We start from the raw sequence: 5,467 nt of genomic DNA, 5'->3' as shown, positions 1-5,467 counted from the left end.
CCTGGGCTTTCTAGGCAGACTTATACAGATGTCTCTCCAAAGAAGACATATAGATGGCCAAGAAACACATGAGAAGACGCTCAAGATCACTAATGATTAGAGATATGCAAATCAAACACACAGTGAGGTATCACCTCACACCAGTGAGAATGGCCATTATTAAAAATATGTACAAACAATAAATGCTGCAGCTGGTGTGGAGAAAAGGAAACCACCTTTCAGTGTTGGTGAAAATGTAAATTGATACAGCCATTGTGGAGAACAGTATGGAGGTTCCTTAAAAAACTAAACCTGGAACTACCATATGACACAGCAATCCTGCCACTAGGCATATATTTTGAGAAAACTATAATTCAAAAGGAAGCATGCACCTGAATGTTCATTGCAGCAGTATTTACAATAGACAGGGCAAAGAAACAACCTAAATGTCCAAAGACAAATGAATAGATAAAGATGTGCTACATACATACAATGGTACATTATTCAGCCACTAAACGGAACATAATAGGGTCATTTGTAGAGACATGGATGAAACTAGAGTCTGTCATATAGAATGAAGTAAGTCAGAAAAAGAAAAATAAATATTGTATGTTAATGTATATATGTGGAATCTAGGAAAAAATGGCAGACATAAACCTATTTCTAAGACAGGAATAGAGAAGCAGATGAAAAAAACCAACATTGATCATTAGGGGAATGGGATACTGGGATGAATCGGGAGATTGGGATTGACACGTATATAATACTATGTGCAAAATAGAGAGCTAGTGGGAACCAGCTATAAAGCACAGGAAGCTCAGCTCAGCGTTCTGTGATGATCTACACAGTGGATGGAGAGGATTGGGAAGGAGGTCCAAGAGGAAGGGGATATATGTATGCATGTGGCTGATTCACTTCATTGCACAGAAGAAACTCACACAACATTGTAAAGCAATTATATGCCAGTAAAGAAAATGGGGGGGGGGGGGAACAGAGTGCAAAATATAGTGGGAAGCGCTCCAGTATTCTTGCCTGGGAAATCCCATGGACAGAGGAACCTGGTGAGCTACAGTGCATGGGGTCACAAAGAGTCAGACACGACTGAGCAGGAAGAACTACTTGGATATTCTAACCTAAAAATACTCCAGTATCAAAGATAAAAATACATATATAGGGAATAAATGATACTTTTGAATGACTAGCTTGAGTCTGCCAAGCAACATTTTTATTCTTGAACTCCATGAATGGGCAAAGTAACCTTAACATTTATTTTTATGCATAAATCCAAACCTCTGAATGATACCAAAACAACTTTTGAACCCTAAAAGAAATATTCAATGTTATTCAATAGCTTGCTTTTGATTTTTTTTCAGTTCAGAGTCTTAGATAACTAATGGTTCTGGAAAGCATATTAAAGTATTAAATACAGTTCTATTACTCAGAAACTGTCTATATACTAGTGATGTTGGTGACAGATGACTAAGTACAGTCTAACTGTGATTAGTGATTTACATTTTCAAATGCAGCAAAAGGGCAATCTACCACCAGTGAGCAATTCAACTACACAAATATACTTGAAAGGGAAATATAAATTACCCTGAACAATTTGAACCACTGGAAAATATTACCATACAAAACATTCTAATTATTTCGCACAAGGCAAATTTACTTTAGAGCATGTGCTAAACGTGAAATGCTAACAGTTCTTTAAAATGCCAATTACAGTAGACTAAATTTTAGCTACTGTATCTCATTATTCCAATCTTTAGCTTCTTTCTCCTTAGACTGAAAATTAAAACTGTTACTTTTCCATTGTTTGCACCATAATCATTTTGTTTTTCTGAACTATTCATATAGCATAAATGTATATTATTTAGATTGATACTGGTGATCTAGAAATAGAATTTAAAAAGTAAACTAATGTTATATTTCCCAAATTGTATTCCATGATACACTAGTTCTATAATATAGCCATCTTAAAGAATAAGATATCTCACAATTAAGTAATTTTGAAAGACTGCAAGTGGAAGTATGCAGCTTCCTTTACCAAATGTTAGCTCAAAACACTATACAGTTGACAGTTGAAAAATGCGGGTTTACATACTCAGACCCTCCACTGAGTAGATCTGCATATAACTTTACAGTCAGTCCCTCCTTCTCCAAGGTTCAAAATCACGAATTGGATTCAACAAAACCATGGATCCTGCTGTATTTAGTTTAGTCACTCAGTTGTGTCCGACTCATTGTGACCCCATGGACTGCAGCATGCCAGGCCTCCCTGCCCATCACCAACTCCTGGAGCTTGCTCAAACTCAGGTCCGTTGAGTTGGTGATGCCATCCTCTGTTGTTCCCTTCTCCTGCCTTCAGTCTTTTCCAGCATCAGGGTGTTTTCCAATTGCAGCACAATTTACAATACAGTAGCATTTATTGGGGGGAAAAAAATCCACCTCTAAGGCGGCACATGCAATACAAAACTGATGTTATCAATGATAAATTGTATTTTAAATTCATTGGAAATTTATAAGGTGGGGTGTGCTTGGGTACTGCTGCTAAGCCACTTTAGTCGTGTCCGACTCTGTGAAACCCCATAGACAGCAGCCCACCAGGCTCCGCTGTCCCTGGTATTCTCCAGGCAAGAACACTGGAGTGGGTTGCCATTTCCTTCTCCAATGCAGGAAAGTGAAAAGTGAAAGTGAAGTCGCTCAGTTGTGTCCGACTCTTAGCGACCCCATGGACTGCAGCCTACCAGGCTCCTTCGTCCATAGGATTTTCCAGGCAAGAGTACTGGAGTGGGGTGTCATTGCCTTCTCCTCTGCTTGGATACTATAACGTGACATATTTTGAAAGGACAGCTTACACTGAAGGATATTTTGGGAAATGCTGAGCTAGTGGGATTTTGATTTTCGGATGAAACAAAGTTTGCCTCAATATTTCCTAGGAAATGACATGTTGCAAAAGAAAATTCTTGGCTGAAGACTTTGGAGTTTGGGCTCTTGTGTTGGTTTTCCTTTTCCCTTCATCTGCTAAGATCTTTCACCTGAACTTTTCTGTCTTCTGATTTCAAGCTTAAGATTGAAGCATCTGTTTTTTCTTATTTTTTTTCCCTTCTGAAAAGAAACTTTATTTTACATTTCTAAATTGCCCTTATTATGGACCATTGATACAATCACTTTGGTAGCAGAATAATGGAAAAGTGTGGCATTCAGAGGCAGGCAGGTGTTTAAATTTGACTTTAAATTTACAAACAAATAACTAGTTTTAAATAATAATCATGGACGAATTAAAATTTTATTCAATCTTTTTTATCTTAGGGAATTAGTTATTATTCTGTTTTTAAATATATGCAGGTAAGTGCTCCATCATTTTTAAATTGCCAAGACCATTGAAAATTTAAATCTGGGAACTTTCTCTCTAAATTGCACCACACATCAATTTTATTCATGCTCAAGAAAATAAAAATCCTATTATAGTCTGAGCCACTGATAGAAAGACTTTTTAAAGAGAGGTGTCCATCTCTTGTTGGGAGGCTATATTTTATCCTATCATATTACGTGGGTAGAGTAAGTGATTCACACATACTATGTGGAGTTTCCTTGACCAGGAGAAACAGGAAGGTTTCTTTCCTGCCAAATACTAGTGGCTACTGATGGGTTAGGAAGCTATATTAGGAAGAGGACAAGAATGAGTCTTTTCAACCTCAGCAGGCTGGATAGAAGAACTACCTGGGCCCTATGTCTTCTTGAGTGTGAATATCTTCTAGCAACCAGCAAAGTCTAGGTTGTGTTAAAGAAGGTCCCAAGACTAAAAGTATTTTTATTTACTAGAATACTTTGAAACTGACAAGATATTATGAGATATAGAATCAGTATGGGTATCATGGAGATACTCTTCTAGCCATAGGAAAGGCATGAAACAATTTAGTAGTGTTATTTAAATAATAAATGAAATATTTTATTTTTAGAATTCACTGAGTTTAGGTCGCAAAGAGTCGGACACAACTGAGCGACTGAAATGAACTGAACTGAGTTTAGGTTCCTCAATAAAACTCAATATTTTAGTAAAAGAAAGCATAAATGGTATTTCAAACTACGGGCACAGCTGAATGGCTGTCTAGCGGATTCCTATGGCAACTTGGAGCCTGGAATTTAGGAGAGGAAAGGGAAGGTGTTAAGGAGGAAATGCAAATAATCTGCATACTTATTAGGACTCGAAAGAAAACAGAAAATCCTTAAAAGGTGACTGACAGTTTTTGGATTTAAAGATCAGGAAAGTTTCTATCAAGAGTTTCATAGAATAAATAGATAACAATAACATGAAGAAGAAAGAGGAGAAAGAGAATGAAATATTAGTAACAATATAATTCTAAACTGCCCTTATATGGGTCCCCTTATATGGGACATTGATTAAATTACCTTGTAGAATAGTGGGAAAGTGTAAGATTCAGAAATAGGCAAGTCTTTAAATGTGACATTAAAATTTTACAAACAAATGACTAGTTTAGAATAGTAACCATGGACAAGTTAAAATTTTATTGTAAGTACATTCTAATTATTATTTACCTTAAAATACAATTAAAATCCATCGTGGATAGCAACAGAAATGCTATTATGGCTACCATTTCACAGTTAACACAATAGTTTAAGACACTAAATGACAAATATGCTGTGCCATACCACTAAAAAATGAAACTTTGTCAATCTGACTCCAAAGTTCATGCATCTAACCAAACAGGTGCCCAACAAATCTAAGGTATTGGAGAGTTGACAACCTCAGACTTTGGCTTGTCAATTTGCAATTTTGTTAGATCTCAGAACTGACTTTAAACTGCTAGTATGTTCATTTGAAATCCTCATTTTGAGGTTAAAAAAAAAATCAATTATCAGTTCAGTCACTCAGTCATGTCCAAGTTTTTGCGACCCCATGAACTGCAATACCAGGCTTCCCTGTCCAACACCAACTCCCGGAGCTTGCTCAAACCCATGCCCTTTGAGTCAGTGATGCCATCAAACCATCTCATCCTCTGTCATCCCCTTCTACTCCTGCCTTCAATTTTTCCCAAAATCAAAGTCCTTTCCACCAAGTCTGTTTTTTTGCATCATGTGGCCAAAGTATTGGAGCTTCAGCTTCAGCATCAGTCCTTCCAATGCATATTTAGGACTGACTTCCTTTAGGATGGGCTTCCCTGGTGGCTCAGATGGTAAAGCATCTGCCTGCAATGCAGGAGACCCAGGTTCGATTCCTGGATTGGGAAGATCCCCTGGAGAAGGAAATAACAATCCATTCCAGCACTCTTGCCTGGAAAATCCCATGGATGGAGGAGCCTGATAGGCTACAGTCCATGGGGTCGCACAGAGTAGGACAAGACTGAGCGAATTCATTTTCACTTTCCTTTAGGACAGACTGGTTGGATCTTCTTCCAGTCCAAAGGACTCTCAAGAGTCTTCTCCAACACCACAGTTTTCAAAACCATCAATTCTTCAGTGCTCA

The 5,467-nt window shown here is 37.5% G+C and overlaps 1 non-coding gene across 1 annotated transcript; it reads left to right on the top strand.

Annotated features, from left to right (window-relative positions):
• The first annotated feature begins 5,159 nt into the window (after positions 1-5,159).
• TRNAC-GCA (transfer RNA cysteine (anticodon GCA)) lies at positions 5,160-5,231 on the top strand. Its single transcript has one exon. It is a non-coding gene; the product is annotated as a tRNA-Cys (tRNA).
• The last annotated feature ends 236 nt before the right edge of the window (positions 5,232-5,467 follow it).

Source organism: Ovis aries, chromosome 2 (genome assembly GCF_016772045.2).
Source record: "Ovis aries strain OAR_USU_Benz2616 breed Rambouillet chromosome 2, ARS-UI_Ramb_v3.0, whole genome shotgun sequence".
In the NCBI taxonomy this organism is placed as follows: Eukaryota; Metazoa; Chordata; class Mammalia; order Artiodactyla; family Bovidae; genus Ovis; species Ovis aries.
This window is presented reverse-complemented; position numbering and strand designations above follow the sequence as displayed.